Below are 23,141 nucleotides of genomic sequence, written 5' to 3'. Positions count from 1 at the left end.
CCCTAAGTATCCTGCCTGTTGAATCTATATTATTGCAGTGAAGCAAAATTAAAATATTAACACAATATTCCTGTTTAGATACCTAATTATGCCTCAATCATACATATTTTGTGGGATGTTTGGACATTTTTACAAGCTGGTGCCGAGAAGAGCTTATTAGCATTTAAAAATAGAAGTTTAATAGTGAAGAATCCATATCTCAAAACACAAAATCAGAGATTACTTTCTCATAATAACAGATGGCAAGGACAGCATGTCTTAGTTGAACAAATAGCTCTTTTTGGAACAATCTGGAGGCATATAGGTTTATTTTTCCCAAGAATAAGATTCTAGTTTTGGCTGAATCATACAAAAAAGGTCCTCAAAGAGAAAATTAATAAACTGTTTGCAAGAAAATAGTGTTATCACCAGAAAATCAATTTTTATTATTAACATATTTACTAACTCCATAACTTTTGTGCTGATTCCAATATTTCCCCAAATTTCCTCAAAAAAGCCCTGAGTGTTCAGAATCACTAAGACCTTGTGCTTTATCTCCTAAGCTCTCAATCTATCTTTCAACAGGAAACATTTATTTCCACAATATTAAAAAGCACCTTAGTAAGTTTCTGTAGTAGAAATCTTTAGAGTATTTAAAAAAATTAAATCACAGAGCCCATTATGTCTGATGTCTATGTTTCCAGTAGAATCGTTTTAAAAAAGGTAAATCTGGTCATAAAGCATGGCAGCTCACTCACACCTGATACAGTGTTGCCACATTATTGTCCCATTGGCAAAATTTTTCCATTAGGTCTGATAATTAACAATACATTTTATGAATTTAGTTTTCCAACTGCCAATCAATGAAGTACTTTATTAAGGAGCTCAGAGATGTTATCAACAGGCACTGCAAGTTGTCTACTAAAAATTATTGACATTTTCAGTCACCTGGGGACCCTTCAGCCTAGAAATGAACGATCAGAAAAAACGACAAAATTTCATTTGTACCTATGTTCGGGAAAACGCAACTTAGTTTTGAGATGACTTCACACTTTCTAAATGCCCACAAGATGGCAGTACTGCCCCTGGGTCTTAATTGGGCAGCAGGCAGCAGAGCCTGAACTAAAGGAACAATATAAACATTGTCCAAAAGCCAAAAGGACTTCAAGACAGGACTGAAGAAGGTTGCACTGGAATGTAGAAATTAGGACAGTAGAGGTCTGGATCAACTTTCAATTCAAGGATAACGGTTGTAAAAATCCTATAATTTTATACATTCAGGTGCTGGTTGCTTCTTGAGAAAGATACAAGTAATATCTACGAGCCCTTTTTTTATTATGTTTCCTATGGTTTATCTTCTTATCACTTGTCAAGAAAGAAAATTGGGGCCTGGGATTTCTTTGATGAAAAAATTTCAGGGTAAACCCATACATGACTCAGGGCATCTATTCTGGTTCAAAAGAAAATAATTGGAAGATAATTTTTCAAGAAAAAAAAAGCATAAATTAAAAATATATATTTATATTTGTTGGCTTAGATATCTTTTCTTCCTTAAGTTTTTACTATTATGGTGTACTAATAGATGTTAACATCAGTTACAGTATTATTGGACATGGTAATTTCTTAGCCTAACTATATCCCTGGTTTATATGATGTGGTTATAGTATTCCAAAGCTTGGGTAGCTTGAGGGGGTCTATGTTAGTGTGTGCTGATGCTTTGTATAACATTAGAAAATTTATTCTTAAAAGGCCAAATAGTTCTTAGTGTTATGGGGTTCTGGTTACCCTCTCCCCTGGTCTTCTTACTCTTGGGTCCCAAAAAACATAAGGCTTTGCCAATAGGAAGACAGTAACCCCAAATAAGATTACATTGATTCTATTTTCCACAAGAGGGACCTTGTTTTTATCTCAAGAAGGAAGAATTTTAGGTGCTTCTGATGAACTATGATGGGTTACCCAGGAAAACCAGAAGATATTATCCTTAAATAGGGGCTGGTTAGTTTGAGTAATGCAACAATGTAGGCTCTGAATTCCAATGCTGGCTCTAGAAAATTTAAAAATAACAGCACTTATTCTTGACATTATAAATTGAAATAAACTTTCCAGAAAAACAAAATGTGAAGGATTCTAAAATTTGTTTGCACTTTGAGCTAAGAAGAACACTGATAAGAATTACCCCAGAAAATAATTCAACCAAAAAAAAGAGCTATGAATCAAAACATCCACTTAAGTCCTTTTGTTTGTACCATTCCGTCAAATTTAAAGTAATTTTGAACTTCCTTTCCTGAAAAAAAAAGTCATGTGCAAAAATAGTCATTGTAGTACTATCTGTAATTCTGAAAAGCAGAAAAAATAAATGTCAAATGGTATTATAGTGACTAAATAGATTTCAGTGCACCTAGCTACTGGCTGAAACATTAAGCAGCTTCAAAAATGAGTATAAGCACCATTAAGTAACATTTTTAAAATGCTGGTTTCATGAGGCACAGTGAAAATAATGATCTGCAATGGAACCAAGAGCACAATCTCCATGCTGTCAGTTTAGGCTATTCCAGTCTTAGCAGGGGGCTTCTCTCAAACAGAATTCAGTGCCCCGTATGTTCAGGAAATAGCAAAGATAGAGTATAGCTGTTCTTCCAGAGCAAGGCCTAATGTCAGCATCTGTCTGCCCCGGTAGCACACTTTTGCTTTGTTGCAGAACTGAGCTTGGTGTCAGGATGTCCAAAGCAGTATACTCGGCTTCTAAGCGATCAACCACATGGTCTATCACGCTAAGCACTCTGCTGTGTTCCTGAGTGCAGCCTGAAAAATGGAATCAAAGAAGTCATACCTGTCCCCCCCCTTCATGCTGCATTGGTCTAAATCAGTGGAATAAAAGATGCTATAAATAAGAAGAGGAAAATCAACTTCTACTTTTCTACAAAGTAATATCCACTTTATAGTAATATCACTATGGATTATAGTGTAAAAGTTTGATTTTCACAGGAATGAGTCTTTTCTCCCAGCATCTTTGAACCAACTCCTTACCTTCCTCCCTTTTATGTCTTCACAGACTGCAACCTAGTTTTCAAAGTGATAGAAATATAAATCACACCACATATGTCCAAAATAAATATTAATTAATTATGAATAGGGCTATAGGTTCTTCAGAAGCTTTATTGTTGGGGAAAGGGTCAGGTCTTCACATAGTCCAAGAGTCCACATAGTTGACAGTTAATTGCATATTGATTTTGTACAGATACAGTTTAATGTAAGCCCATAAAGTTCCAGCTTCCTAACCACATAGCCTTCAAAGTTGACACAACAGTACAGGAGGCAGTAGGACTGGGAGAGGTGGCTCTGACTCAGCAAGCTCCCCTCCATGTCCCTGTTTCTCCTTCAGACCTGACTTCATTTACTAATGATCCTGTTTCTACCAGCATTCCATTGGCTGAAGAGTTAGAAGAAAATTCAAGTCAATTGTAGTTGTCTACAAATGTCAGTGAGACAGACCTTAATTATTTTGTGAATTATTTCCTGTGTAAGCTAGAATAGATATTATAAATTACCCGGAAAAGATTAATTCTGTCTTTGTAACCAATTTGGATGAAAAAAGAATAGCTAGCAAGTTATTAAAATAATTCTAAATGCCAACTAGCTTTTATATAGAGGCTTTTTTTTTCTTTCCACTCTCAACATAAGAGATACTTAAATGTTGAATTGTCCTTTAAATGCTAGTCATGTTTAATCCTTGTCAAGTTTTGAGGTTTTAGTAGAAAAGTGATAGGGGTACAGGCTGTGAATGAAGTGCTATTTCAATTAAAAGTATCATAAAGGGGGCCGGGGATTTAGCTCAGTGGTTCCACAGCCTGCCTCTCAAGCTAAGGACCTGAGTTTGATCCCCAGAACCCCCCCCCAAAGAAAAGTATCATAAAGGCCTCCTGTCACTTAATTGTGTATGGTTTGCTCATGGGAGAGTTGAAGAGAGGTAGTAGAGGGGTGAGGAATAGGGGCCAAAAGACAGCTAGAATTTGGGCTGAGGTCAAGCAGGTCACTTCCCAGGGTCTAACACAGCACCACCTTCCCAAGAGATCCAGGCTTCATATAACAGCCAAATTCCCAGGGTTGATGCCAGCATCTATAAAGGAAGAGAATTAAAAACAAAACCAAAAGCAGTAATCATTTTCCTAGATTAACTTTCTGGTCCTTTTATTGCAATGGTTTTATACATGAATGGGCTACCTCCTGCCTCTGCAGCCAAAATTATTTCCGTCGTATATTGTGCTTATGGATAATGAATTGGAACTCAAGTCTGCTGAGTTTAAAGAGCTATTCCAGCTCTGTGTAAGAGCCAGGACTGAGGGGCTGCATGCATCAGTAAATCACCACTATGTTCTTGTCTGGTTCAAGGCCAAGAATGTAAGCATCCTCCAGAAGGTAATGAAAGGTTCCAAAGGTCTGACTTCTTATTAGCAAATTCAGGACACAAAAGTCATGTGCAATAAGAAAAAGAAGTTAAGGGCCGGGGATTTAGCTCAGTGGTTTCTCCGCCTGCTGCGCAAGCGCAAGAACTCGAGTTTGATCCCCGGTACCAAAAAAAAAAAAAAGAAGTTAATTTAAGAGAGTTAAAAAACAACATTACCCTGGAAATTAGATGCATGATGCATCTTTCTGTGCCAACTAGATGATTAGCAAATGGTTGGTGCATGACTCCATTCACAAACACTGAAGTGATTTACTCTAGGGTTCTCTGCCACCTTTCCCATATTGATAAATAGATAAAATCATGTTTTAGTATCTCGCTCAAATAAAAATATAAGGCAGGATCTACTCTACATTTTCACCAAATATTCCCTTTGCTTTTTAGAAATTATGTTTGGAATGGAAAAATAGTAGGAGAGATGCCTAGTCTACATTATTGAAGTTAGGAGGATTTAACCAAGATTTAATCACTAAACATTTTATCATAGTTAATAAAGTTAATATTTTGTTGCAATATTTTAAGAAATAAAGATTTAAAATTAATTTAAAATCCTTCATTTTCCTCTTCCTGGTGCCATTGTTTTCCCTCTCTCTCCCTATAAAAAAATCTGCATATGTTTGGCGTGTGACCAATCACTATTTATACTTTACTTTATACATACATATATCTGTAACTAATTAACTTTGTGAGTATTCTATAAAATTATATAGATGTTTACTTTCAACCTCATGTTCAGTTCTCCTGATTGAATTTCTTCTCCCATTAAATACAACTGTATAATTCCATGGACTATGCCATAATCCACCAATTTCTCTATTCATGAATAATAGATTATTCTCTTTTGTCAATGGACATTCTTGTCCATGTTTCTACATGCAACTACAATGAGCATGGCTATGTGATTTTGTATACCCCATTGGAACATAAAACTTGACATCCTGTTCTCTCTTCAAAAATAGAGGGAAAGTGGTGTTAAAGGCACTAAAATATAATGGTTTTTCACCTTTCTTCCAAGGTCTTTCTCTCTCTCTCTCAATTTGCCATTGTGTTTTATTTTTTAAAATTTCCTAATGTTGCTCTAAGAAAATTTTTTAAATGTAGATTATTATAGTGAATTTTACCTTTCATCTTTATATTGTGCAATATCTGCTTTAAATGCAAAAAGAAGCATACTTATTTCGTATGTGGAATCACTGAAATCTCCTGCCTTGCATTTCATAGCTCCTATAGTTGTATGCATATGTATTTCATTCTGACTAGGACAGGGGAAACAGAACAAAACTAACTCACTGTTTTCGTTTCACCTCTTGATTTGTGCACAGCCTACTAACACTCTCTTACCTTTTACTGAGGAGTAAGGGAGAACTGAAAGGAAAAGGAGCTCTGATTGTTTGATCTTTCCCTTCTCTTCTTTGCAACCATTTTCAGCATAACTAATTGGCTAATGTGGGGAAGTAATGTGAGTAAAAAGGACATAACAGGGTTTCTTGGTTGTTCACGGTTCTTCCAGTGCCACTGCCTTCTACTTGCATTTGAACCAAGTCTGGTTCAAATGCTAAGTATGGCCACTTCAGCAGCTCTCCATTTACTCCATGGAAAACTGAATATGTTTTCCTTGTATGCCCTCTGAGTCCTGCTGAACTCTCACATGTCCTGGGTCCATGGGAATTCTATACTCACTGGGCACCCTGAATGCTATATGAGAACAGGGCAGCAAGCTTCTGTGCACCTCTGCTTGTGATGTGCTCCATTGTCCTAAGGAACTTTACTTACAAGTATAAATTCAAAACTACAATTACTGGAAATCTTAAGACAGTGAAAGTGGAGCATTAAACCAAGCACAGGACTCTCCTGAGGGCAGAGCCCTGTCTGAGTGCTTGTGTCCCAGGAAATGGCCCTATATCTGCATGAACCTTTCTCTGGTACAGAAGCCCAGAAGTAGATTGCTGAGCACTTATGCATGTTATTAATTTTAACCTAATAGTAACAAAACGTTCCCATAATCACTGTTCAAATTTGCACTGACCAATAATATATGAATGTTTCCCTTAAACTACATTCTCACTCACACTTAATGATGGTATATTATTCAATTTTTGCCAATTGTGTCTTTCATTGTTATTTCCTTGTAGGGTTGAACAATTTTTCATTTTGTTTATTCTAGGGGTGTGAGATTTTTTTCTGTGAACTTCTTGTTCTTGTTCATTTATCTACTAGGTTGTCTGTCTTTGGGTATTAATTTATAGAAATTTGGGAAGTTTCTTTCTTAATATATTCTCAGTGCTAATCTTGACTGATGTATATCTTGCCAATGTCTTCTCATAGGTTATTTCTCATCTTTAAACTTTGTAATGTGGGATTTTTACACTACAAAAAATTAAATTTTGTTGTAGCCAAGTTTATTTATCTTTTCTATGATTATTTTTGTGTTTTCCTGCCCTAAAATAACAAAGATATTTTTGCACTTTTTCTAAATAGTTTTAAAGACTTTAAAAATATTGTTTCATTTTAAGCATTATAGATCCTTAAGCTATCTGGAAGGTTTTGTTTTTGTTTTTTGTCTTGTTTTGTTTTGCAATATTGGAGATTGAACCTTGGGCCTTCACACTGAGCTACATCCCCAGCCTTTTTTTTACATTTTGACACTGGGTCTTACCTAAGTCGCTAAGTTGCTCAGCTGGGGCTCAGCTGGGTCTCAAATGGAGATATGAGGTTAGATTGGAATTTAGCATTTTATTTATTTTTATATGGAATGTCATTTCTCCCAACATCATTTATTAAACAATCTCTATTCTCACTGATATTCACTGGGCTATTTCTTAGATCCTCATATCATTCCTCTGATCTAGTCATATTTCCCACTTATTTAGTAAAGCTTTTAATAAGTCTTAATATCTGAGTAAATGAGAACCCAATACTTTTAAATAACACATTTTCAATTTGTTAAAAAACAAAAACAACAAAGCAAAAATAATCAACTTTTTCTACTTTTTAGGATGCATTAAGAAATTCTTCAACCTACATAGCATGAAAACACAATGACTTTGAAATCATACTTGAGTTCTTATCCCAAGCTTGTCATTTTCTGAGTGTTTGAACTTGGGGCATGTTTCTTAACCTTTGAGGCTAGACTCTCTAATCTGTAAAATGGGGATAATAAGGTCTACGTTCTAAAGCTATTGAGAGGATTAAGTGAGTTAAGTGCCTGGCACAACCCAAACACTCAGGAAATATTACTTTTATTCCCCTTTCCTATCCTTGAAAAGACTGTGTTTCTTGGTTATTCTAATCACTTATGCACTCTGCAAAAGACAACTGAAGCTGGCTGAAAGGCAAAACAAAATTTATCCTAGGCTGATGATCTGGTTCAGTCACTTTTCTGAAACTCAAATAATTGCCTGGGCTTTGAGAAAAGCAGAAGGTGCAAAGCTGTCCTTAAATGGTTCAGCAGCTGGCTGCAGCTTTTCTTATTAATTAAATGACACAAACAGGTCATAATAAAACCAGAGCCAATCAGCAGTGCCCACCCCCAAATTACACAAACTCACCTCTTTTGACAAGTGCTGCAAAGATCAAAAGGACTGAGAATCAATAGGATTAAGAGTTTCAAATGCTAACATCTTACCTGCAGTGAGTCTGGGACTTCCAACTCCTTGGCATTGCTCAGACCAATATCATTTCCTTAAATGGGGAGGAATTCTTTAATTCACCTTGAAACTTGGGATGAAGGTGAGAACATGCTTGGAATTTCATCATGTCCAGGGAGAAACCTAAACCGAAGCAGCTATTTTGGAAGATCAAAGGGAAATATAGTAAAGTACATCAAGAATAAATACATGATGGATCTGGCTGAAGCACCTAAGAAGCAGGTGGTCAGGTCCTCTCCAGAAGCTCCTACCACACAAGGAACAATTTTGGAAAGAAATAAACCATAGGTGACTTGCTGAGCATACAATCTGTGCAGGGGGAATGAAGAGGCTTAGCCGAAAGGGTGTTGAAGGAAATACCATGGGCTGTGCTGCTGAAGTTGTAGAGGACAGTGGCTATATCTCTCTTGGGATCTCCACTGTTATTTCAGCCCCTCGTAAGAATGAACATCAATGGAGAGACAGTATGCTGTGGAAGCTTTGGGAGCAGACTTGTGTTCTGATCCTGATTCTAGGTCTTGTGAGCTGTATCGACCTAGGCAAGTTATTTAGGATTTTCTGAACTTTGGGTTCTTCTTCATCTACTAAATTAGGAAAATAATTTCAATGTTAAAGTGTTGTTTGAGAATAAACTGAAATGATATATCACTGGAGTTCTCAGTTCAGGAGGGGCTCAATAAATATGCCTGCTAGCATCTTGCACATGCAAATGTTGCTTGCCTTAGTGGGCCTCAGGAAGGAGTAGCCCTGAAACTTTGCTCTTTCATGCAGCTGCACAAAGCCTCCTGTTTCCTGGGTCCTCTATTCCCATAGTAAGTTGGCCATGTACCTCAGCAAACCTCCCTTCCCCTCCCCACCTCTCAGCAAAAACATCCCTTTCTTTGTTCATCTCTAATATTGTGTGTGCACAGTTGCACCCCAGTGTAAGTCTCAATCTTACAGAATATCTTCTCAAATTTTACACATGGGATGTTTGTGAGCCAGAAACATGCCCCTTTGATTACAGTATTCCAACTCATTGTCTCTTCTGGAAGATATGATTCAGCAGGTTGGGGGATCCAGGAATCTATACTCAACAGTAGCTGTAGATCCTTGCTGTCAGTGTGACTTGGCAGCTCTGGCATCATTACTTAGGAACTGTGTAGAAAATGGAGGATCTAAATGCTTCACTTCAGACCTAGTAAATCAGAAGCTAAACTTAAAAAAAAAAATACTCAGATAGAGTTGACATATAAAAGACAGCACACTCAGTTACATTTGAATTTCAGATAATGAATTTTTAAAAAGTATAAGCATATCACGTAAGTACATCTGTATTTTTATTTGCTATTTGGAAATCTTACATTCAGGTGATTTTTATGCATATTAAAGTCTGGGAAGCAGTGGTTTGGATCAGATTTCAAACTTCTGTATGTTTCAGATCCTCTGGAATCCTTGTTAAAATCCAGGTTGCTGGGCTCTATCCCCGCAGCAGTTTCTAATGCAGTAAGTTTGGGCTGGAGTCTGAAAACTGCATTTCTAACAATCTCCCGGTGAATGCCAATGGACACACTTTGAGGGTCACAGGTCTGCATGATGACTAGAATCCCAGATCAGCACACAGAAATCTGCACTCCCTAAAGCTTGGATAAGATAAGGATGAGGTTCCTTCCTATACACGTTATCTATGAATAGTGAGAGAATAACAGCTTCTTATTCCAAGCCAGCAGCCTGAAAGACTAGTTTACTATTTATAAGAAGGCATGAAGGATAAGTCCAGATGACCACATAGAGCACCAGGAACTTGTCTCCATCTGAATTTATTTTTCTGGCTTCCAATTTACTGGTGATTGTTTCCAAAGCATAAAAGAGAAAGATGGTAGGTAGTGTGGGAATCCATGGGTTCAGAGCAGGAACCAACCTCTTACCAAGTAGGTCAGAGAGAGTGAAAGTAGTTTTAAAGGTCACATTTAGGGTGGAGTGGAGACCAAGTTCTCAGAGAGGGTAATGAGGTTGCTATTGGTGGGGAGTGAGAAGGAGAAATGGGGCAGGGCTGGCTCCTTAGCAGAAGGAGCAGAAATGATGAGTGGATGTAAAAGAAAGGATACCAGCCCCTGTAGTGATCCATGATCTCACTTTTTATTTCCTCACGTGAGCAATGGGAAATGACAACTTCCTCAACAGCAAGATTGTGAAGAACGGAAACAATGTATACAGGTAAAATGTCTGATTCCTTCCGTACTTGCCTATTTGGTAAATGGGAGTAGATGCAATTGCAAGAGGTTTAATGCTACTTTAGAGTAACAGTCTAGTTTAGATATTCTCTTTACTTGTATTTAATTTCAAAATATAACAGTTTTAGGGGAAATGCCACCTATACTCTGTGGTGACAGAATGCTTTTATAAAAAATATACATCGTTAATAAGATGTACGTTTCTACCACAATGTGATTCTCTCCTGCTCTGTCCCCACTCCCACTCCTACTGGCTCAGATGGAATGAAGTGATGGATTGGACAGGACTTACTAGGAGCAGGCCATGGCCCTCAGCTAGCACTACCAAAAGGTCAGCTGTTGGCTAGACATCAAGCCTGTGCTGTGATAAGCACCACATGACATAAGTGTGTTTTATAAAACACCTTGTTTGATTTTTTGAAATGAACATGCAGTTCATTTTGGTGTAAAACCCTATGAATTTTAACAAGAGGATAAAGTTGTTTAACCAATACTATAATCAGGACACAGAACCATTCTATCACCTCAAAAATTTCCTGGTGTTGCCTCTTTATTAGCCACAGTTACTCCACCCTAATCCCCAGCAGCCAGTGATCTGTTATCCACAGCTATACTTTTGTGTTTTGGAGAATGTCATGTAAATGAAAGAAATTATGCTGAATGAAGAAGTCAGTCTTGCTTTGCTTTATATTTTTAATAAAATCAGTAAACCTTTAAGAAAACTTGAGACATAATAAAACTGAATATGAGGTGATGAAAAGTTCCATTTGTAGGTTAGATTTTTCTTTTTATTGTCATACTCTATGTCCCCTTACACACTTCCCCTCAATTCTTTACTAACTTACCTCTTTTTTTTTTTTTGTACCAGAGATCCAACTCAGGACCTTGTGCTTGCGAGGTAGGCGGCAGAACCACTGAGCTAAATCCCCGGCCCCTAACTCATCTCTTTTGGAAAGGCTCCTCATATTGCTTCTTCGAAACTTCCTTAACCTCTCCTTCTTGTCCTTTTCCTCCCACTCTGTGCTTCTCTCTTTACTCCCTCAGGCAGCCAGTCCTGGGCATGAATAAGCAGCATGACACAGGGAAGCACACATTCTTCAAAGACACACAGACCCCAGTATGGGCCTGGATCTCTTTGGATGGTGGCAAGGTACTTAGCCTCCTTGGTCCTCAGTCTCCTCAGGGTAGAATAACATCCATCTACCCTGAAATGCCAGAGTGAGAATGGAGTGAGAGATGAACGCAAAGCACGTGGCACACAATGGGCAATCGATACACAGTTATTATTCTGAGCTACCATTATAACGGTGCTCATTATTTAAAAAATTTACATTGTGTGTCCATCACAGGAGCCTGCAGACCATTCCATCAGAGGCACAAACCCAAAATCGTTCAGGGTCAGAAAAAGAACCAAAGCAATAGAATAAAGTTTTCATTTTCTCACCCATTGTTTCAGAACATAGTGAAGTATAACTCAAATAGGGATGGGCACAAAAGACCTTGCTCTACCACAGTTGCCCATGTGATTTTGGCCATGACATTATCCTTGGTCCTTGATTTTTTTTTTTAATTTGAAAATGTAAGACTGACTTCAAAGATTTCTTAGTTCTGAACTTCTAAAACCCCACGTACATACACACAACCGCTTTGAAGTTTATTAAGTTCTTATAAGCTCTTTCCCTAGTCTATCTAGGTTGAAACTGCTTGCTGACCGTTCAGGTGTAGACCAGCTGCTCTCCCTCAGCATATTGTTCTGTCATGTAGCTGAGTCTCTACAGAAAGGATTATCAATCTAATTCTAGATTATGTAAATAACGACTAGACAGCTGACTTTACAAAATTATACAGTGGATATTTTTAGTTTTTGCCATGTAGATGGCATAGTAATAATACATAATAATTGTTACACTTCATGGTTGTCTGGTATGCACCAGGCACCAGGCTGACCACCTGAATATTATCTCATTTAGTCTTCAGAAACTATCTGTACCAAGGTGTTGGGATTGCCATTTTAATTGATTAGTAAACTCACCCTGAGAAAGGTGTGGCCAATAGGCAATTGTTATTATACAGGGAGTAAGTGGCAAAAAACTGGAGGGAGCTAAAGTAAGCATAGGTAATCTTAGAAGAGGAATTATATTCATTCCCATTACAAAAGGGAAGACAGTGATCTCCAAGGGTTGGTTTTTTCCTCTCTGAATATCAGGGCCCAAAAAGGCCTTAAGATGAAAAGCATTTCCTGACTATGGGTTGCAAGAATAAAGGTATAGGAGGGAGGAAAAGGAGGAAGCTATAGGACTCTGAAGGGGAGAATACAGCAGAGAAAGGAGATAAAGGAGAAGAAGATCTAGTTTCTCAGGGGAAGCTGAGAAATTTTAAGTGGTCCTGGCTGTGAGAAAGATTTGTGGAACGCAGAAAGAAGGGATGGGAAGGCTTCAGACTGCAGTTACCTCAGAGGGCTGTGATGAAGACATGAGTTGGGAGATGACAGACTTGGGAACAGGAGAGAGATCATATTTTCTCTGGCCTTTAAACTAAGAAACCCATGGAAATTTTTTTACTTTTTCCATCTCCTGATTACCAAGGAGGCCAGTGTTTCTTGTCCAAAATAAGAGGGCTTTTTTTTTCTCCTTTTCAATATAAATGTGGGAGCAGGGGGAAAATTTGTCAGTTTAGTTTCCTAAATGGTGTTTCCTCCCTTCCCCCACCCAATCATGCCATTTTGTAACCTGTCAAATGACAGGGAAACTGAAGCCACACTGGGAGAGCCCTGGGATTATTGTTGTATCATTTAAAAAAGTATGATATCACTTTGAAGAGACAGGTTGAACAGACCCTAACCTGAGCTTCTTATTCACCATGAAAATACACAGGAAAGGGATTCTGAATTCAAAAAGATATTTTTAAAAAGAGTGAAAGAGAAAAAATAAGACACTAAAATTATAGCTAACATTAATAGTATGGCATGGTTCTAAGCATTCAAGTCTGTTAAGCCTTAAAATATTTCTGAGGACTTCAGGGATGTAATTATTTAAGAGAACCTTTTCTATCTTCATTTTGTAGATAAGGAAAGTGAGATAGAGAAGTTAAGTAACTTGGAGCTAGCACAGCAGCAAATCTAGGATTCAAACCTGGAGGATCTGACTCCTAACACCCAAGTGATGATCCAAAATGCTAATCTGCTGCCTCAAATGATTAAGAAAAACAAAATAAATCTAAAAGCAGAAGAGTCCCAATGAGTTAGCTCTGCAAAAGGAAGGCTGATGAAGGACCTAGGACTTTGCAATTTTTGTGTGTTGAGGAAAAACAGAGATGCAGGGCATACAGGTCTACAGGTATAATAGTGGTAATAAGAATCCCAAACTGGGAGGAAAAAGATCTGAGTTTCAGGTCCTCTTCATATTGGCTTTGTGACTAGGCAAGTCATTTAACTTCTCAAAGCTCTACCTTCTCCTGTAAAATAGAAATCATACCTGTAAACAGGCCGCTGTGAGGACTGTGGGGAGCCTAAACTAACGAGAAGGGAGAGCAGGGCGATCAGGAAGGTGTTATACACATCTATGCCTGTTGCGCTTCTATGATTACAGCTAAAAGTAGCTCCAGGTGAGAAATTTGGCAGTTTAGAAAAACAATTAAAACAGCAAGGTCAGTGCCAATCTGCAACAAAACACTTGATTTGTGGGGTGCTTTTTTTCCCTTCCATGGAGACAAATTGTTTCACTGTTTTCCCGTAAAATTTTTCTGAAGGCTATTTTAGAATCTATACTGAGGCTGACAAATAAGAGGCCAAGTGATGTTGGAAACAACCTCAGACTTTGAAAGACCTCAGATCTAGAATTTAGCTGCCTAAGGCACAATAGGCCACAGGTTAAAATAAATATCGAAGGCAGGCAGTCAGGCAGTTGGGGCCTCATGGAGCATTTGGGGCCTCATGGAACATTTGGGTGACATCTAAATGAGAGGACATCATTCATTGACTTTGGAGGTTTGTCTACCACTGGACTGTTTGTGGTTAGTGACCTTCCCTTCTCTTCCTCCTTACTTCTGCCCAGGTGACCCTTCTAATAGATGGGCAGGCCCTGGACTTCAAGACCCATTCTATTTCCTCCTTCCTATTTGGCCTGTGTCTCCCAACCCCAATTCCAATGGAAATGTGTTAGATTTTACACAATCTAATTAATGAACTAAAGAAATTATGAATGTGAGAGAAAAGGTTTAGTGTTACCAAAAAGGCATTTAAATGTTTTGAGAAAACCTGATGAGTCTTCATGTCTTCTTCCCCCAAGAGAAAGTGCTAATTGCCTAATGCTGTTTTCTTTCCTTCTTTCTTTCCTTTTCTTTCCTTCTTCCTTCCTTCCTTCCTTCCTTCCTTCCTTCCTTCCTTTCTTTCTTTCCTTCTTTCTTTCTATCTTTCTGTCTCTCTCTCCCTTTCTTTTTCCCAATAGGCTGTATGAGCTTGGACAGTCATTCACTTCTCTGATTTTTCCTCATTTTCTTTAGTGGTCAAGTTAGCACTTTAGTGTTTTGAAAAGTGACTTGGGGTAATTATGATGTTACAGGGATCAATTTCTAATTTCTGATATAAAAATCTCTCCCACCAAAAACTCAGGAATTGCTTAGGGTGAGGCCAAGGGTGAGGCCAAATTTGAGGAAAAACAAATTGACCTAAAGAAAACTCTAAATAATATTGTAGATGGATGTGACTAAAATTGTGAAGGTGATATTTGGAAGAAGGAAATGTGGTGATCCTTGCATCCCAGTCCTTCATCAAAGAGGTGAGGACTAGGAGCCTTCTCTTCTCTCTCTCAGCCTTCTCTTCTCTCTCTCAGCCTTCTCTCGGTGTTGCTCTGCCCTGCTCCTTTACTCTGCCCTCCCCAGCTCTACCAGGGCTTCCTGACAATGTCAATGAGAAGCCTGCATAACACAACCATCCACTTCTCTGTGGTTCTTAAGTTTAAAACTACAACTGGCACAAGTGATCAGGTCATCAACTGCAGTTCACAAATAAAAATTTTGGTAAATCTAAAGGCATATCAAATCCTCTTTTAACACTTTTATAAAATTATCGAATTTTGCTCACAGACATGTCTTTGGCCCTCCGTTCTCTACTGATGCACTCCTGTAGCTTCACACATATATTTTTTGTAAGACTTCTTGGAAATCACCTGTATTCCAACCAAGGGTGTGATCTAAAACTGGAAGAAGATGGAATAAACAAACATGTTTGGGACCAGTTCTGTAAAAGTTGTGCCCAAATCAACTGGGAAGCTTTGGAATGTCCTGATATTGCCTTAAACATAAATATTGTGATTGGTTACTTTTTATTTATGGCAAGCTTTGGTATTTCCAGAAAGTTGCAGCAAATGCAAGCTATTATTAGCAAGGAAATGCAAAATCCTCTTGATAAACCAAGGTTGTTATGGAATCACTTAATGCAGGATGTGCAAAGAAGAGCATTGTTCCCATCTTAAGACAAAGACAGAGAGGCTGGGAAGCTTTAAAGAATCTGTCTGAGAAATTCATGAAGCCTTTTTTTTTTTTTTTTGGTACCAGGCATCGAACTCAGAACCTTGTGCGTGTGAGGCAGGCAGCAGAACCACTGAGCTAAATCCTCAGCTGCCTGTCTGAGAAATTCAAGGAGATCACCAGGACAACAAATTTACTAAACCCAACTAAGACCAAGAAGATGACAAACAGGGCTTTCAGAAATATTTCATCTTTCCTTTCCCAACATATTATACCTTCAAAGCCAAGCAGCCTAACAAATGAGGCCTGTCTGGAATGAGTATCATGAAATGGACCGGGAAGGGCTCCTTGAGTAGGGTCTGCAGGAAATCTGTCTGTATGTGCCCCTCCATAGCTACATCATGTCCTGGTCCCTGGTTGTGTCTGTGAGACTTAGAAACAACCAGCAAGACTTGGGGCTGTACAGTGAAAGCAATTGGGCCCAACTAGTAAGAGGGCTCAATGATGAGAGATGATGAGTAGTTTAGATTCCACATACTCAGCTCATCAATCTGTGAGAGGGAAGGTGATTCCCTCCTTCGCTTACCCCAAAATATTTTGTTGTCTCTCCTTCCTTGGTCTCTTCCTCAGCTGTGAGTTTCATGAGTTCTCTGCTCTCTCCTTACCTATCTCCAATGAGCCCTTGGGTTTACAGATAATAGGTAAATGGTGAACTTGATGAGTTGCTTAATGTCTCTGAGTATGTTTCCTCAAGTGTGAATTTGGGATATTAGCAGTACCTACCTCGTGGTGCTTTAGGAAGAATTTAACAGGATGGAGTGTCTAAGGCAGTTCATAAGCTTTATTTGCACAGAACACTCAGTTAGTATCCATCTAATAAATCTTCTTATTGTAAACAGAGTATATCTCCCCAGGGAAAGAGAGAAATCTTGAGTCCTAAAAAGCAATACAATCAATGAAAGCATATCCCTAAAACACATTTTAATGAAAGAAAAAGAATCACCTTTAACTCATTAGCCAAGATGGTACATAAACTCTTTTGATGATGTTGGCTCTTCTTTTGGTCATTGATTTCAAAGAAATCAAAATCTCAGTCAATGAGCTACCCAGGCACACTCAGTGCTCCTGGTAGTAACATATGAGCATCTTGACTTTATTTTTCTGCATCTAAGCCAGGAACTTCATATATAAATAGTCTGAGGCTTGATGCTCAGCCTTTGCCTTCCTTATCAGGCAACAGCTACCTTGAGATCTTCCAGGCTACTCTGATCACACCCCAGGATTTTTGTCTTTAAGTGTTATAGATTTCTTTTAGTAAGACATTCAGAACTTTGGCTGGTACACTCAAGGGAAGGAGTGTGTAAGTAAACTTAACACTAGTAGGGGACTAAAAGCCAATTATTAGGAGTTTCATGATTAATTGACAGTGGCATACCACTCCTTTCATCCTATTTCCACCCTGTTTCATTGACAGTGGTGTGGAATATTATATAGGGAGTCTGAGTTCCTCTGTATAGTGGCAGTTAGCTGTAATTCAGTAAAGTAAGGAATTTGAACCATAAGGGGTTGACAAATACATTCATGAATTGAGGTCTTTTCCGCTAGTTTCCTCCTTACTAACCATAAGAAATTTCAACACAGTTGAAACACAGAGGATGGCCAGGAAGCAGAAATTGATATATATCTTTTGCTTTCAATCCAAATAACTTTTCTTTCTGAATTTATCCTGCTGTTAACCCTCCCCAACTAAGAACAGTGAAATCACAATGATCATTTTCTTTTTGAAAAGAGTTTGTCACAAATGAAATTTACCTGTTTACCTGTTTCCCTCCAAGTCATCTTGGAAGAGGATACAGATTTCTCTCAGTGGGTTTCATGATTACAGATGTTCATCGTATTGCAGATTAGAGAATAGTGGAGATAATCTAATTTCTGCTTCCACAAAAATAAAGTTGAGAGAACAAGAAGAAAATGTCTCTGTAGAATGTCCTCTAGTGGATGTCCCCCAAAGTGTGGAGGCCTTTGGTCTGCCAAAAGAACTCAAGAAATGACCATCTTCTGCCAGGCATGGTGGTGCACACTTGTAATCCCAGGACTTGGGAGGCTGAGGCAGGAAGATTGCTATTAGTTCAAGGCCAACCTGGGCTACATAGTGAGTTCAAGAGCAGCCTGAACTACACGGTGAGACTCTCAAAACACTTTAAAAACAGGGGGCCATCTTCAGAAAGATGAGGCTGCTGCAGAGAAAGACCTAGTAACAAAGCATGGATTCATGTTCGTCAATGAGATTTCTCTTCCTAAAATGAAAATTCTAAACCTACTTCCACTATCACTCATTTCACCTGTTAATTACAAAATACGTTTTCAAGAAATGTTGACACCATCTGCAGAGGGGCTAAGGTATTTAATTTTGGCAGCAGATTGACCTTGCATCTAATTCCAGTCCTTTCTACCTAATGGGTTGGACACGAACAAGTCTACAGTTTTGTGATATACTTTGAGTGTCACCAAGCCCATGGTAGCAAGACTGGTCTGAACCCCAGGTGTCACTTGGGACTGTCCCAGCAGCAGAGAGGGAGTCATCTGGATTAACATCATTTATACTTGTATTAGCTCACAGCATAATCTATTTATACAAATAGCCAAATGCATCATTGTAAACTAAAAGTATATTCAGACAGAGAAAAGTTTAGCTCACCTCTTCTATAGATGACACACATTCAGGCCTTCAACTCTCTTTTGTCAATTCAGCTCTCAAAGATAACTCAGAGCGAAAGGAAAACTTCCTATTAGGTGTAATTATCAAAACATTGAAGAGCCCAACAGATGAAAGATAATGGAAAGAAGCAATTCTAATATGTCTTTAAGGTGTTCTCTCAACTGGCTGACATATTAAAAGCACCTACCCCAAATGACTCTGTAGACAGAGTTTGAGGCACAAAATATACATGAGTCATTTCAACTTCTGACCAAACTTGCTACTTCTTTTGCCTGATACTCAATTTGTTTGATTAAAAATTAGGTGAGTAAGAAAATGCATTACCACGTGGAAGAAAGCAAGATTAGAGAGAAACATATACTATAAAAAATGATGTTCATAATTTGTGAAGACCTAGAGAGAAAATTTCAGGTCCAGCAGTGGTATTCACAATCTAAAAGGAAAACTCAATAGGAAGAAGAGGAGGAGGAAGGGGTAAAAAAGGAAAAAAGGAATGAATTAGTCTTCAGTCTGGAGAAGCTTCATCCTGAGGGAGCTATCTTAACAATTTACTGTTTTTCTTACTTAGGAAAATGATCATCAGATGTTGGTAGTTGGTCTTGTCCTTGCTTAGGTTCTGTAGATCTGCAGTTATTCATCTGGGCATCCCTGAGGCAGGAAGTGGCACTATATTACCTCCTTACTTGGGAGAATATGAAGAAAGTGTTTGTCATGATGGCTGGCTATTATTTTTTATTTCAAAAAAGTAAAACCTATTCTTATGTAATCTGTATCACATGGAAGCTCTCCAAATGACATCTCATTTTTTTCTCAATATATGCAAATTTTACTACATATTTATATGGACCTGGCAACTTTAAACACAAAAGATTGGATGCTCTTTATACCTTGACCAAACAGACAATCCTTACGGAAATGTCAATTTGTTTATACCCATAAAATACAAGTATTTTAATGAAACAATGTGTTATTGACCCAACATTTGACTATACATGAAGATTTGTCTTTTGCTATGTTTTCTACATTACAGAAAGGTTTTCAACTGATAAATGTCTATTGCACGAACACTTTATGGAAAAATAATTGCATATCCTTTGCCTATGATGTTAATCACAGGGAAGCTGCATGTACTCCAATTGCAGCAATAATGAGATGGAAACATCGTTGAAAATTTGTCACAAAATCATAGTGGTAAATTATCAGGTATATTTAACAACAACATCTTCTCTCTTTTCTTATGTTTACCTATTTCATCTCAATCTCATATTATTTTAAAGAAAGAAAACTTCATTGCTTATTCTAGCAAAGTGTATCGGTAGAAGAAGGTTTAACAGAGCCAGAATGTGCAAGGAGTGAGAAAGTGAATTGATGGATGGATGGTTAAATGAATATAAATGAACTGACACCTTTACAGGAAAATAACATTTCTTTTCTTTTTTTATTCTATAGATCAGTGGGTTTTGTATCTGTAATTCTTTCATATCAGCAAAGAGGAAATAAACTCTCATGTAAATCATTTTCCCCCCATCTGGAGCATATTAAAACCATGCCTTTTTTTTCTTTTAAGCAGACTCTTTTTCCCTATTTGCTTATCAGTTCATTCACCATTACATTTTAAATGAAATTGCAAGACCCTTGTCCCTCCCCCAAATTTCAGCCTGATGTAGGAAAGTGGGAAGCAGACTTTTCTTGCTTTAGAATAGTGACCTAGATTCAATTACAGATAGACCCAGAAGAGAGAAGTGACACCTCACAATTTTCTTAGGTCTTGAAAAAAATTAGAAATCCCAAAACAATACTTAATGGAAGGAGCTGTTTATTTCCCTATTTCTCATCTTCTTCCCTGCCTTAATTGTATTGCTTTGGTCCATTTAATTGTTCTGTTATAATATCACAATAGGTTTCCCATAAGATATTGCGAGTCCTAAAAAGAAGAATTTCAAGGAAATTTCAGAGTTTAGCTTTTGAGGGTAGGTGTCTACACAACGAATGTGTGTAATTCTGCAAATTGAAGCTAGACAAGATGAAAAAATCGCATCCTTCTGTCTTTTTTTTTTGAACTGTTTTTTTTAAAAGCAAGCAAATTACATTACAAAAGTACACCCATTTTAATTGCATTGCAGACAAAGCAGCGAATGGAAAAACCAAACAAACGCATATACATTTTATTGCTTTTCCAATTACTGTAGAAAAATGTGGTCAAAAGGAAGATCCTGTGATTCTGTTTATTGACTTTTATCACTAAATTAAGCATATAAATGACCTTAACGGGTGGCTGGTATATTAAATTTTTAAAAAGAAGAACAAAGATTCTCGTTTCTTCTCTTCCCTCTCTGATCTCAGCCTGAAAGGAGTCTCCTAGAGATAAGAGAGATGGGATTCAGTCCGCGCTACTGCGGTCGTCCCTGCCTACCAGGGAGCAGGGACACAGTTGCCTTCTATGCAAAATTCCCCTTTCAGGGTTCAAAATAAGCCCTGTAAGCGGGCCACACTGCCAGCCCTTCAAACAAAGAAGCCAAAGTCTGGAGTCCCAAAAGCGGTGCGGAAGAGAAGCCCTGAGGTGCGTGCGGGCGAGGTGGGCTGCTGCGTGCCCGCGTGGACGCCGAAAACCTGTGGGTTTGGAGAGCGGGGGAGTAGGAAGAGGGCAGAAGTGAGCTCGCACCTGTGCGCTTGTCCGAAGTGAAAAAGCTACAAACCGCGAAGAAGTTCCGGAGTGAGGTGCGGGAAAACAGAGCAGGGGAGCTGGCGGAGTTCTCCAACACCGCCCACGGGTGGGGACTATTTCAGACTTTGGGAAAGAGGATTTGCCGGACGCCGGCCTGAGCACTGGGCGGTGGGCGAACGCCCGGGCCTGCGGAGAGGGTTCCCTGGTCTCGCCGGGCAGAGCAGGAGGCGCCCGCCCGGGAAACCGGTGGAGGATTGTTTCATTTCAAAGTGAAAATCCGCAGGCTTTGGGTAACGATATTCAAAAAAGTATTTAATCTCCATATGCCGCTCAATGGAGGATCCTCATAATTTACAGCGGCAGATAAGGCTAGAGGGTGTAATAAAAAATCTGAAGCCCTCCCCTCCCCCTGGCCGCCTCCCTGGAATTGCACCTTGGGCAGCGGAGCAGAATCCGGAATGTGAACTTCTCTCGACATATGTTTCCCGCAGATAAGTAAACAATCTGGATGTGAAATGGAAATGGTAATTAATGCAGTAATGCTGTTACACCTCGAGTGTGCAAATCCCATTGACTCGCCGCGCCACGGGGGGTGCCGGGCGACGTGGACCCGCGGCGTGCGCCCCTGCCGCCCGCTCCCTCCCTCCTTTTTCTTTCCTCCCTCGGTCCTCGGGCGGGGCGTCCTGTGGGTCCGCCTGGGGCTCGGCCAGGCTCCCAGAAACCCAGAGCTGCTTAGCTCCGTTCTGAACACCTGGCTCTCGATCTTCCGCCGGATAGGCAGGTGCGCGGCGCTCCTGTCCGCAGCCACACCTTCCTCACCTTCCTCAAATTCTCCCCGCAGCCCCGGGGCCTTGGGCCTCGGGGCTCAAATGTGAGGCCCTGAGTTGAAGCAGCCAGGACACCAGGAGCTCTCCAATGGAAGCGCAGGGGACTCCCTCACCTTGGTACGGCCAACGGGTGTGGCTTTCTAGTCAAGCACATCCTGACTGGCTGGCAGTTTTTCTAAACTCCCTTCCTATCCTTGCCCCAACGCAGTGACCGCGTATGAAATGCTTTTCTTCCGGACCCTAGAGTAGCACAACTCCTCCACTTTGTAGCGAAGGGAAAACTTGCAGACTCCTTTTAGCCTGTTTGGCCTGGGCACTTGTACTTTCCCTAACTGGACTAGGGAGGATGCCCAGTGTAAGAATCTGAGCAGAGGATGGAGAACCTGGGAAGGCAGCCCAGGGATGCTTTGGACCTGCGGTCTTTCCAGTGCACAAGTCGGTCTCCCCAGCCCCAGAACTGATGTCCACTCTGCGGCAGTAAGAACCAGGAGCTGGACTAGGGTGGAGGTAGAGGTCCCCTCTTTCCAGCCTCCAGGCCCCTTTCGCAGGGCCAGAGCAGGCACCCCAGGCCTCCGGATCCTCGCAGGCACAGAGCCGGGGTTAGGCGAGGTGACTGAGTCTCTGGTTCTGACTCCACGCCCCAGGATTTCTAGCGCCCCCCTCCTGACTCCAACTTCATTATTTTCTTAATTCCTCTGCTTGGGCCCAACGGCATTGATTTTGGTTCCAAGCCAAGGGCCATCGCCACAGCGCCAGAAAAGAAGCCAGCCCAAGTAGCCCTCCACTGCCGGTTCGGAGTGGGTCTGGGAAGCCAGGTCACCGCCGGGAGTCAAGAAAGCACCCCCTGGGCGGAGGCGGGAAGACTGCCCTGGTGGTCTCCTGTGCCCAAATCCAAAGGGGCTGCTCTACCTCTCCACTCTACTCACAAGCCACTCAGCAAATAAAGGGACGTGAGTTCTTAACAAGCATCTTGTGAATTACATAATATGCAAATCCAAATGACTTGAAATTCATTGTCCACTTGAACAATGGTGACAAGGTCTGATCTGGGGAGGAGCTGAAGGAAATGAGAATCCTGGAGGGCAATCCTGGCTCCGTTGCTTGCCAAGTTTTCAGGGCTCTGGCAGTCCCCAGTTTCTCCAGAGCGACTGCGTCGGAGCCCA

General features: G+C 39.8%; 1 long non-coding RNA gene across 1 annotated transcript; it reads left to right on the top strand.

The window, feature by feature from the left end:
* Positions 1-9,458: 9,458 nt before the first annotated feature.
* On the top strand, positions 9,459-21,114 carry LOC147825249 (uncharacterized). Its single transcript, XR_015440822.1, has 3 exons — positions 9,459-10,284; positions 11,170-11,199; positions 15,855-21,114. It is a non-coding gene; the product is annotated as an uncharacterized LOC147825249 (long non-coding RNA).
* Positions 21,115-23,141: the final 2,027 nt, after the last annotated feature.

This window comes from Heterocephalus glaber, unplaced genomic scaffold (assembly GCF_053883595.1).
Source record: "Heterocephalus glaber isolate CG9 unplaced genomic scaffold, H.glaber_assembly_v1.0 deba00001504, whole genome shotgun sequence".
NCBI classification, from domain to species: Eukaryota; Metazoa; Chordata; class Mammalia; order Rodentia; family Bathyergidae; genus Heterocephalus; species Heterocephalus glaber.
This window is presented reverse-complemented; position numbering and strand designations above follow the sequence as displayed.